General features: G+C 45.2%; 1 long non-coding RNA gene across 1 annotated transcript; it reads right to left on the bottom strand.

Annotated features, from left to right (window-relative positions):
* Positions 1-231: 231 nt before the first annotated feature.
* On the bottom strand, positions 232-10,638 carry LOC139830936 (uncharacterized). The gene is made up of 2 exons (XR_011744467.1): positions 10,501-10,638; positions 232-458 (listed from the first exon to the last, which is right to left on the bottom strand). It is a non-coding gene; the product is annotated as an uncharacterized lncRNA (long non-coding RNA).
* Positions 10,639-12,745: the final 2,107 nt, after the last annotated feature.

The raw sequence follows: 12,745 nt of genomic DNA, 5'->3' as shown, positions 1-12,745 counted from the left end.
TCGACCGTTGGCAAGGTTATCCTACAGGCTGGACTAGTGGGGTATCGATAACCTGAGGCTCTGATACCAACTTGTGACGCCCCGGAACAGGTACCGTGAGGATTCCAGCGATCCCGCCGAAATCCGCACGATATCGATTCAGAGACGCCCTCCGACACGACGTGCGCGACGAATCACACACGTGATGCCAGAGGAATTAACACGAGCGGTAACATTACAACAGGATTACAATAGAGCCCACAAGATACATATATTACAACAACGACTCCAACGAGTCAAGATACAAATATACAATACAAAGATCCAAATCATACATAAGATCGAATACGTCCGAGTACGGACAAGGTACAAACTGGACTAAGAGTCCTGAAGATAACCAGTGGCGTCCATAACCCTGCCCAGGCCAAGCCGGAAGGGTAACCTTGCTAACGTCGTCTTCATCGAACATATCTTCATACCTGCCCGATTATATCCCGTAGAAGCAGCAATAAGTACGGGTTCGTACTTAACAAGACTTCAAGACGTATAAGCATTCATCAACCAGTCGTCCTTTGTACTTGAGGCATGCAGGGGACTTAGAGGACGCAAGAGGAACGTCATAGGCAATATGGTGGGGTTAAGCGGCAGCGCGCAAGCACTAAAAACCTATAGAGGCACTCTATAACATTCGTCTACTCAGAGAAGGTGAGAGAGCGCATAAACTAGCAGTTCTATACTCTGCAAACATAACACAACCGATGCGTTCCCCCTTCGCAAAGAAGTACTTACAAAGGCACTCACACGGTTGTCAAGTTTTAACCATTTATTAGTGAAGTTGAGCTAACTTACTATGCAATTTATTATTAATAAACAACATGTGTAAGTTGTCTATGGTCGAGTCATACAGCTCCAAGTCGTCCATAACCGCGGACACGGCTTATCGATAAGATGTAACCCTGCAGGGGTGCCCAAATGTGCCCACACGCACGATCAACCCACTTACGACAGGTGGATATCACGACACGCACTCTCCTTCACTACAACAATGTCTAGGAAGCCACCTAACTAAGTTAACCCGTTTTGGAGCCCGATCGAAACTCCGACACGGACTTAGCTGTTTGCGTCTACGGCTTTCGGATGGAAACAGTGCCCGCAGGGTGAATCCATCTTCAGCAATACGTACCGCATCCTACGAGCGTGCAAGAGACAACGGGGTTACAAGGCAACATGGCTTCCCCAAGAGTAACATCATATCATCTGACCACAAAGAAACAAGCTTGCATGCCCGGGAGAAACAAAACAAACATCCAAACTAGTTGTGGCCACTGGACAAGGCTGTAGGTTACGGCAGTGGTCGAGGGGAGACCCGGTAAGCATACCCACGTGTGGTTAGAGCGCTCAGTCTCGGAACAGATAACAAGAACTCGGGGTCCTAAAAATATTTAGGAAACACAAGTGAGCCGTCACAAAACGATCAGCTGACCCACCGATGCTGTAGGATAACGTTGCATAGAAAACAAAAAATTTCCTACCGCGAACACGCAATCCAAGCCAAGATGCAATCTAGAAGACGGTAGCAACGAGGGGGTATCGAGTCTCACCCTTGAAGAGATTCCAAAGCCTACAAGAGGAGGCTCTTGTTGCTGCGGTAGACGTTCACTTGCCGCTTGCAAAAGCGCGTAGAAGATCTTGATCACGATCGGTTCCGGCGCCACGAACGGGCAGCACCTCCGTACTCGGTCACACGTTCGGTTGTTGATGAAGACGACGTCCACCTCCCGTTCCAGCGGGCAGCAGAAGTAGTAGCTCCTCTTGAATCCGACAGCACGACGGCATGGTGTCGGTGGCGGTGGAGAACTCTGGCGGAGCTTCGCTAAAGCTACGCGGGAGATATGGAGGAGAGGGGGGCGGCTAGGGTTTGGGAGGGGGTGGCCGGCCTCAAGGGGGTGCGGCCAACTTGTGGCTTTGGTGTGGCCGGCCCCCTCCCCTATGCCCCTCATTATATAGGTGGAACCCCAAGTGTTGGTATCCAAGTCTTCGAATAAGACCCGAACCAAAAACCTTCCATATGGAGGGGAAACCTAGCCAAGCTAGGACTCCCACTTGAGGTGGGAGTTCCACCTCCCATATGGGGGGGGGGCCGGCCCCCTAAGGGGGAGTCCACTTGGGACTCCTCCCCCACTAGGGTTGGCCGGCCATGGAGGTGGAGTCCCATGTGGACTCCACCTTCCTTGGTGGTTTCTTCCGGACGTTTCTAGAACCTTCTAGAACCTTTCATATAACCTTCCGCGACATTTTAATTCACATAAAATGACATCCTATATATGAATCTTATTCTCCGGACCATTCTGGAACTCCTCGTGATGTCCGGGATCTCATCCGGGACTCCGAACAAATATTCGAACTCCATTCCATATTCAAGTACTACCATTTCAACATCCAACTTTAAGTGTGTCACCCTACGGTTCGTGAACTATGCGGACATGGTTGAGTACTCACTCCGACCAATAACCAATAGCGGGATCTGGAGATCCATAATGGCTCCCACATATTCAACGATGACTTTAGTGATCGAATGAACCATTCACATATAATACCAATTCCCTTTGTCACGCGATATTTTACTTGTCCGAGGTTTGATCTTCGGTATCACTCTATACCTTGTTCAACCTCGTCTCCTGACAAGTACTCTTTACTCGTACCGTGGTATGTGGTCTCTTATGAACTCATTCATATGCTTGCAAGACATTAGACGACATTCCACCGAGAGGGCCCAGAGTATATCTATCCATCATCGGGATGGACAAATCCCACTGTTGATCCATATGCCTCAACTCATACTTTCCGGATACTTAATCCCACCTTTATAGCCACCCATTTACGCAGTGGTGTTTGGTGTAATCAAAGTACCTTTCCGGTATAAGTGATTTACATGATCTCATGGTCATAAGGACTAGGTAACTATGTATCGAAAGCTTATAGCAAATAACTTAATGACGAGATCTTATGCTACGCTTGATTGGGTGTGTCCATTACATCATTCATATAATGATATAACCTTGTTATTAATAACATCCAATGTTCATGATTATGAAACTAATCATCCATTAATCAACAAGCTAGTTTAAGAGGCATACTAGGGACTTCTTGTTGTCTACATATCACACATGCACTAATGTTTCGGTTAATACAATTATAGCATGATATATAAACATTTATCATAAACATAAATATATAAATAATAACCACTTTATTATTGCCTCTAGGGCATATCTCCTTCAGTCTCCCACTTGCACTAGAGTCAATAATCTAGATTACATTGTAATATACCTAACACCCATGGCATTCTGGTGTTGGTCATGCTTTGCCCTAGGGAGAGCTTTAGTCAACGGATCTGCTACATTCAGATCAGTGTGTACTTTGTAAATCTTTACTTCTCCATCTTCGATGTATTCGCGAATCGAGTGGTAACGCAGCTTCATATGCTTCAGCCTCTTGTGTGACCTTGGCTCTTGTGCATTGGCGATGGCACCCATGTTATCACAATAAATGATTAATGGGTCCAATGCACTAGGAACCACACCGAGCTCTACAATGAACCTCTTCATCCATACCGCTTCTGATGAAGCCTCTGAAGCCGCTATGTACTCTGATTCTGTTGAAGACTTCGCCACCGTGCACTGCTTCGAGCTTGCCCAGCTTACTGCAGCACCGTTCAATATAAATACGTACCCAGATTGTGACTTAGAGTCATCAGGATCAGTGTTCCAACTTGCATCGGTGTAACCACTTACAACGAGCTCTTGGTCACCTCCATAACAAAGAAACATATCCTTCGTTTTTTTCAAGTACTTCAGGATATTCTTGACCGCTGTCCAGTGTTCCATTCCTGGATCACTTTGATATCTGCTAGTCAAACTAACAGCATGTGCTATATCCGGTCTAGTACATAGCATGGCATACATGATAGATCCTACTGCCGAGGCATAGGGGATTTTACTCATCCTTTCTCTTTCTTCTGCCGTAGCCGGTCCTTGAGTCTTACTCAAGACTTTGCCTGGTAACATAGGTAAGAACCCTTTCTTACTTTCGTCCATTCTAAACTTCTTTAGAATCTTGTCCAGATATGTACTCTGTGATAGCCCTATTAGGCGTCTTGATCTATCTCTATAAATCTTGATGCCTAATATATACGATGCTTCACCAAGGTCTTTCATTGAAAAACTATTATTCAAATAACCTTTAACACTGCTCAATAGTTCTATATCATTTCCGATCAACAATATGTCATCTACATATAATATCAGGAATGCTACAGAGCTCCCACTCACTTTCTTGTAAATACAGGCCTCTCCATGACACTGTATAAACCCGAAGTTTTTGATCACCTTATCAAAGCGTCGGTTCCAACTTCTTGATGCTTGCTTCAGTCCATAGATTGAACGCTGAAGTTTGCATACTTTGTCAACATTTTTAGGATCGACAAAACCTTTGGGTTGTACCATATACAACTCTTCCTCAATGTCTCCATTAAGGAACGCCGTTTTGACATCCATCTGCCAAATCTCATAATCGAAAAATGCAGCTATTGCTAACAAAATCCTCACAGATTTTAGCTTCGCTACCGGTGAGAAAGTCTCATCGTAGTCAACTCCTTGAATTTGTCGGAAACCCTTTGCGACAAGTCGAGCTTTATAGACAGTAATATTACCATCAGCATCTGTTTTTCTCTTGAAGATCCATTTATTCTCGACAGCCTTTCAGCTATCAGGTAAGTCTACCAATGTCCATACTTTGTTATCATACATGGATCCCATTTCGGATTTCATGGCTTCTTGCCATTTGTTGGAATCTGGGCTCATCATCGCTTCTTCATACGTCGCAGGGTCCTCATCATTGTTATCCACAATCATGACATTTAGACAAGGATCATACCAATCAGGAGTGGTACGTTCCCTTGTCGATCTGCGAGGTTCAGTAGTTTCCTCGTTCGAAGTTTCATGATCATTATCATTAGCTTCCTCTGTTGCCGGTGTAGGCGGTACTGGTACAACTTCCGGTACTGCGCTACTCTGATCAACGAGTATAGATTCATCAATCTCATCGAGTTCTACTTTTCTTCCAGTCACTTCTTTAGTGAGAAATTCTTTCTCAAGAAAGGTTCCGTTCTTAGCAACAAAGATTTTGCCTTCGGATTTGTGATAGAAAGTATACCCTATAGTTTCCTTAGGGTATCCTATGAAGACGCATTTCTCCGCTTTGGGTTCTAGCTTGTCCGGTTGTAACTTCTTTACATAGGCTTAGGTTTCTTATTAAACCATAATTCATACGGTGTCGTTTCTACGGATTTTGATGGTGCTCTATTTAAAGTGAATGCGGCTGTCTCTAATGCATAACTCCAAAATGATAACGGCAAATCAGTAAGAGACATCATAGAACGAACCATATCTAAGAGAGTTCGATTACGACGTTCGGACACACCGTTTCGTTGAGGTGTTCCCGGCGGTGTCAATTGTGAAAGTATTCCGCATTTCTTTAAATGCATGCCAAACTCATAACTCAGATATTCACCTCCACGATCAGATCATAGAAATTTGATCTTCTTGTTACGTTGATTTTCTACTTCACTTTGGAATTCCTTAAACTTCTCGAAAGTTTCGGATTTATGTTTCATGAAATAGATATACCCATATCTACTCAGATCATCTGTGAAGGTTAGAACATAACGATAACCACCGCGCGATGCTACACTCATTGGTCCACACACATCGATATGTATGATTTCCAATAAGTCAGTAGCTCGCTCCATCATACCAGAAAATGGAGTCTTTGTCATTTTTCCCATTAGACATGCTTCGCATCTATCAAGTGACTCAAAGTCAAGTGATTCAAGTAATCCATCAGTATGGAGTTTCTTCATGCGTTTCACTCCAATATGACCAAGACGACAGTGCCACATATAAGTAGAATTATCATTCAATTTAATTCGCTTAGCATCAATGTTATGTATATGCGTATCACTACTATCGAGATCTAACAGAAATAAGCCATTCTTTTGTGGTGCTCGACCATAAAAGATATTATTCATAAAAATAGAACAACCATTATTCTCAGACTTGAATGAATAACCGTCTTGCATTAAACAAGATCCAGATATAATGTTCATGCTCAACGCGGGTACAAAATAACAATTATTTAGGCTTAAAACTAATCCCGAAGGTAGATGTAGAGGAAGTGTGCCGACAGCGATCACATCGACTTTGGATCCATTTCCAACGCGCATCGTCACTTCATCTTTCAGTAGTCTTCGTTTATTCTTTAGTTCCTGTTTCGAGTTACATATATGAGCAACCGAACCAGTATCAAATACCCAGGTACTAGAACGAGAACCAGTGAGATAAACATCTATAACATGTATATCAGATATACCTTCTTTCTTCTTCTTGACAAGGCCGCTCTTCAGATCAGCCAGATACTTGGAGCAATTACGCTTCCAGTGTCCCTTCTCCTTGCAGTAATAGCACTCAGCATCAGGCTTAGGGCCGTTCTTAGGTTTCATAGGAGGCGTGGCAGCTTTCTTGCCACCCTTCTTGAATTTTCCCTTAGACTTGCCCTGTTTCTTGAAACTGGTGGTCTTGTTGACCATCAACACTTGGTGCTCTTTCTTGATCTCAATCTCAGCAGCTTTTAGCATGCCAAAGAGTTCAGGTAACTCCTTGTTCATGTTCTGCATATTGTAGTTCATCACAAAGTTTTTGTAACTTGGTGGCAGTGATTGAAGGACACGATTAATCCCCAGTCTGTTAGGAATCACTATTCCCAAGTCACTGAGTTTCTTCGCATGTCCGGTCATGGCGAGCATGTGCTCACTAACGGAGCTGCCTTCTTCCATCATGCAGCTGAAGAATTGTTTCGATGCTTCATAGCATTCCACGGCCGCATGAGTCTCAAAAATCGCTTTTAGCTCTTTCATCAACTCATGAGGATCGTGGTGCTCAAAACGTTTTTGAAGATCGGATTCCAGACTGCACAGGATGGCACACTGAACTTGAGAGTACCGAATTTTCCGAGTCTCGTAAACAGCTTTTACTTCATCGGTTTCAGTTTCTGCAGGAGGATCACCTAGCGGTGCATCAAGCACATATTGCAGATTTCCGCCAGAGAGGAAGATCCTCACATGACGGAACCAGTCGGTGAAGTTGCTACCGTTGCTCTTAAGTTTTTCTTTCTCTAGGAACTGGTTAAAATTGATTGGGGACGCCATCTGTACAACATATATTTGCAAAAGTTTAGACTAAGTTTATGACAAATTGAGTTCAAATTTTAATTCAACATAATTAAAAATCTAGGTGAACTCCCACTCAAAACAATATCCCTCGCATTGTCTTAGTGATCACACGAACCAAATCCACCGCACCTATGTCCGATCATCACGAGACAAGGTGTGATTTCAATGGCGAACACTCAAAGTGTTCAGCATATCAACCATATGATTCATGCTCTACCTTTCGGTATCACGTGTTCTGAGACCATGTCTGTACATGCTAGGCTCGTCAAGGCCACCTTAGTATCCGCATGTGCAAAACTGTCTTGCACCCGTTGTATGCACTTGTTGATTCTATCACACCCGATCATCACGAGATGCTTCGAAACGACAAGTCTTGGCAACGGTGCTACTAAGGATGAACACTTTATTATCTTGAGATTTTAGTGAGGGATCATCTTATAATGCTACCGTCGCGATCTAAGCAAAATAAGATGCATAAAAGGATTAACATCACATGCAGTTCATATGTGATATGATATGGCCCTTTTGTCTTTGCGCCTTTGATCTTCATCTCCAAAGCACGGACATGATCTCCATCATCTTCGGGCATGATCTCCATCATCGTCGGTGTAGCGTCAAGGTCAATGACGCCGTCTTCATGATTGTCCTCCATGTAGCAACTATTACAACTACTTTGAAATACTACTCAACATGAAATTTAAAGACAACCATAAGGCTCCTGCCGGTTGCCACAATACAATAATGATCATCTCATACATATTCATCATCACATTATGGCCATATCACATCACCAAACCCTGCAAAAACAAGTTAGACGTCTCTAATTTGGTTTGCATATTTTACGTGGTTTAGGGTTTTCGAGAGAGATCTAATCTACCTACGAACATGAACCACAACGTTGATACTAATGTTTTCAATAGAAGAGTAAATTGAATCTTCACTATAGTAGGAGAGACAGACACCCGCAAAGCCTCTTATGCAATACAAGTTGCATGTCGAACGAGGAACAAGTCTCATGAACGCGGTCATGTAAAGTTAGTCCGAGCCGCTTCATCCCACTATGCCACAAAGATGCAAAGTACTCAAACTAAAGATAACAAGAGCATCAACGCCCACAAAACCATTGTGTTCTACTCGTGCAACCATCTATGCATAGACACGGCTCTGATACCATTTTCCTACCGTGAACACGCAATCCAAGCCAAGATGCAATCTAGAAGACGGTAGCAACGAGGGGGTATCGAGTCTCACCCTTGAAGAGATTCCAAAGCCTACAAGAGGAGGCTCTTGTTGCTGCGGTAGACGTTCACTTGCCGCTTGCAAAAGCGCGTAGAAGATCTTGATCACGATCGGTTCCGGCGCCACGAACGGGCAGCACCTCCGTACTCGGTCACACGTTCGGTTGTTGATGAAGACGACGTCCACCTCCCGTTCCAGCGGGCAGCGGAAGTAGTAGCTCCTCTTGAATCCGACAGCACGACGGCGTGGTGTCGGTGGCGGTGGAGAACTCCGGCGGAGCTTCGCTAAAGCTACGCGGGAGATATGGAGGAGAGGGGGGCGGCTAGGGTTTGGGAGGGGGTGGCCGGCCTCAAGGGGGTGCAGCCAACTTGTGGCTTTGGTATGGCCGGCCCCCTCCCCTATGCCCCTCATTATATAGGTGGAACCCCAAGTGTTGGTATCCAAGTCTTCGAATAAGACCCGAACCAAAAACCTTCCATATGGAGGGGAAACCTAGCCAAGCTAGGACTCCCACTTGAGGTGGGAGTTCCACCTCCCATATGGGGGGGTGGCCGGCCCCCTAAGGGGGAGTCCACTTGGGACTCCTCCCCCACTAGGGTTGGCCGGCCATGGAGGTGGAGTCCCATGTGGACTCCACCTTCCTTGGTGGTTTCTTCCGGACTTTTCTAGAACCTTCTAGAACCTTCCATAGAACCTTCCGCGACATTTTAATTCACATAAAATGACATCCTATATATGAATCTTATTCTCCGGACCATTCCGGAACTCCTCGTGATGTCCGGGATCTCATCCGGGACTCCGAACAAATATTCGAACTCCATTCCATATTCAAGTACTACCATTTCAACATCCAACTTTAAGTGTGTCACCCTACGGTTCGTGAACTATGCGGACATGGTTGAGTACTCACTCCGACCAATAACCAATAGCGGGATCTGGAGATCCATAATGGCTCCCACATATTCAACGATGACTTTAGTGATCGAATGAACCATTCACATATAATACCAATTCCCTTTGTCACGCGATATTTTACTTGTCCGAGGTTTGATCTTCGGTATCACTCTATACCTTGTTCAACCTCGTCTCCTGACAAGTACTCTTTACTCGTACCGTGGTATGTGGTCTCTTATGAACTCATTCATATGCTTGCAAGACATTAGACGACATTCCACCGAGAGGGCCCAGAGTATATCTATCCGTCATCGGGATGGACAAATCCCACTGTTGATCCATATGCCTCAACTCATACTTTCCGGATACTTAATCCCACCTTTATAGCCACCCATTTACGCAGTGGTGTTTGGTGTAATCAAAGTACCTTTCCGGTATAAGTGATTTACATGATCTCATGGTCATAAGGACTAGGTAACTATGTATCGAAAGCTTATAGCAAATAACTTAATGACGAGATCTTATGCTACGCTTAATTGGGTGTGTCCATTACATCATTCATATAATGATATAACCTTGTTATTAATAACATCCAATGTTCATGATTATGAAACTAATCATCCATTAATCAACAAGCTAGTTTAAGAGGCATACTAGGGACTTCTTGTTGTCTACATATCACACATGCACTAATGTTTCGGTTAATACAATTATAGCATGATATATAAACATTTATCATAAACATAAAGATATAAATAATAACCACTTTATTATTGCCTCTAGGGCATATCTCCTTCAGATGCCTCCGCTAAACAAATGTCAACAACTAAAGTAACCATGATTCTTCCCAACATATAACCCGATAAGATAACAACAACGGTAACAAGATAAGACAGCACTAGCATGCACTACGACTCGCAAGGCAGACCCGATAACCAAACAATAGCCATGGGAGGTGATGGTGGCAATATGGGCTGCTTGAGGTAACAAGTGGAAAGGACACGTGACAAGAACGCAACTTAAGGATAGCATGAGGGAGAAGGCAAAATAAAATAGGTGAGCGACTCCTGCAGGGACAGGAGTATAAGGGAAATGCTTGCCTGTTAAAGCTTGCCGAGGAACAACCGGAGAACTTGGCGTATCTCACAACACCACTTCGCGATCCTATCCGGGAAGAAGCAAATGCTGGAACACACAACGTATGCAAGTATTACTACTACGGATAAAGAAGATCCAGCATGATCAAGATGATATGCATGGCATGGCAAACATGATGCGGCGATGCAACTTATCCAAATTAATCGGAGTCGGAACCCCGGACACACAAATTAGGTTGGAGTTGCATTTCTACCGGCAAATTTGAGTGTTGATTAGCATGGTACAACATGGCAAGGGTGCGCTACTTCAAAGTTAAATGGAACCGGGACAACATAATAACAATCCCGCACTATTCCATATTTTAATTAGGTATTCGCTATTTACCCAAACCCACAAGATGCACGATGCGATGCAATATGATAGGAGATGCAAACAAGTTATATGGAACATTTATAAATTAGTGTTGGCTTAGGGTTTAGGTCTCACGGTATCGGAACAAAGATCGGCGCCGGATTCGGGTTCGGAGAGGAAGAAGATGAAGCCGATGTCTTGATCTTCGAAGCCGTGAAGGAGACCTTGACGTTCCGTCTTCAATTGTTGGCGATGAACTTGTATAGGCGCCGGTGATCTTCGTGTGGCATCACACCAGCACACCACAACATCCACACCAACGGACAACATCGGGTAGCCACACGAGCATCAGCAAACCTGCACCGGCACGGAGTCAAAATGGAACATGGCAGTGAGCCGAGGGGCTACGCTCGTGGGCGTGCACATAGAGAACGCGGAGCCGTGGCGCTGATTCGAACATGTAGGGCGACCTGGAGGACCGGCGGACGGCGAGGCACTGGCCAGATACGTCCTGGATGAAGTGGAAGCGACCGAGCACAGGCGGCAGCGACGAGGGCGACCCAGGTGTTGGGGATGAGCATGAGAAGAGGCGGGATTGGCCGCACGATGGAGCTCCTGCTGGTAGGAAAATGAGGCGGCGCCAGCCAGCCAAAGAGCTGCGCGCGGGGCGGCTCGGCAAGGGCGAAGCAGGACCAGGCGAGCGAGGAGAGGCGCGGCGAAGAGCAGGGCTCGCGCGCAGGCGGCGCGGCAGCAAGGAGAGGGAGGCGGCGCTGCGCAGCAGTGGCCGGAGCCTGAGAAGGGCGAGGGGAGCGGGGAAGGGCGCGGAGGGTGGCGACGAGCTCGGGCTCGGGTGCTGAGAACAGGAGGCGGGCGTCGGGTTCGCGCGGCTCCTGGTCGCGTGCGGGAGAGAGAGCGCAGAGAGAGGAGAGGTGGGAGGACCGGAGTGGGAAAAAGAAGAGGATGAGGTGGTTTTTGCAAAAGGAGGGGGCCGGCGGCGGGGGGGGCGGAATGCAAAAACGCCAGGGAGGCGGTTTTGGCCGGCTAGGGTTTTGGGGTTAGGTGGGCTTGGGCCACTGGGAGGCTCCCGTCTGGGCCTCTGCTGGCCTGGTCGGTTGGGGAGGCCTCCTCTCCCTTTTTTTTTGTTTAAAAACTGTTTGCTTTTATTATTTTTCTGTTTTGTTTTGAAACCATTTTTAAACAGTTTTATACACGAAAATAACTAGAGAAAAATATGTTTTAATTTGAGAAAAAGATATGAAGAATAATTTCGCAACCAAAATAAGGTTTAATAAAATAATTTTGGGGTTCAAAATATGTATGATGCCATGATGATGCAAAAAAGAAAAGGAACAAACAAATCTAATAGGGGTTTTTCCGGGGCCGTTACACATCACCGCCGTCTCCACCGCTGCACCTCGTCACCGCTGTAACGATTTGGGTTGGATCTTGATTGTTTGATAGGAGAAACTCTCCCGGTATTGATTTCTACTTGTTATTGATGCTATTGAGTGAAACCATTGAACCAAGGTTTATGTTCAGATTGTTATTCATCATCATATCACCTCTGATCATGTTCCATATGATATCTCGTGAGTAGTTCGTTTAGTTCTTGAGGACATGGGTGAAGTCTAAATGTTAGTAGTGAATTATGGTTGAGTAATATTCAATGTTATGATATTTAAGTTGTGGTGTTATTCTTCTAGTGGTGTCATGTGAACGTCGACTACATGATACTTCACCTTTATGGGCCTAGGGGAATACATCTTGTATTCGTTTGCCAATTGCGGGGTTGCCGGAGTGACAGAAACCTAAACCCCCGTTGGTATATCGATGCAGGAGGGATAGCAGGATCTGAGAGTTTAAGGCTGTGGTTAGATTTATCTTAATTACTTTCTT

Source organism: Lolium perenne, chromosome 4 (genome assembly GCF_019359855.2).
Source record: "Lolium perenne isolate Kyuss_39 chromosome 4, Kyuss_2.0, whole genome shotgun sequence".
Taxonomy (NCBI): Eukaryota; Viridiplantae; Streptophyta; class Magnoliopsida; order Poales; family Poaceae; genus Lolium; species Lolium perenne.
Note: the sequence above shows the minus strand (reverse complement) of the source record. Positions and strands in the feature narration are given on the sequence as shown.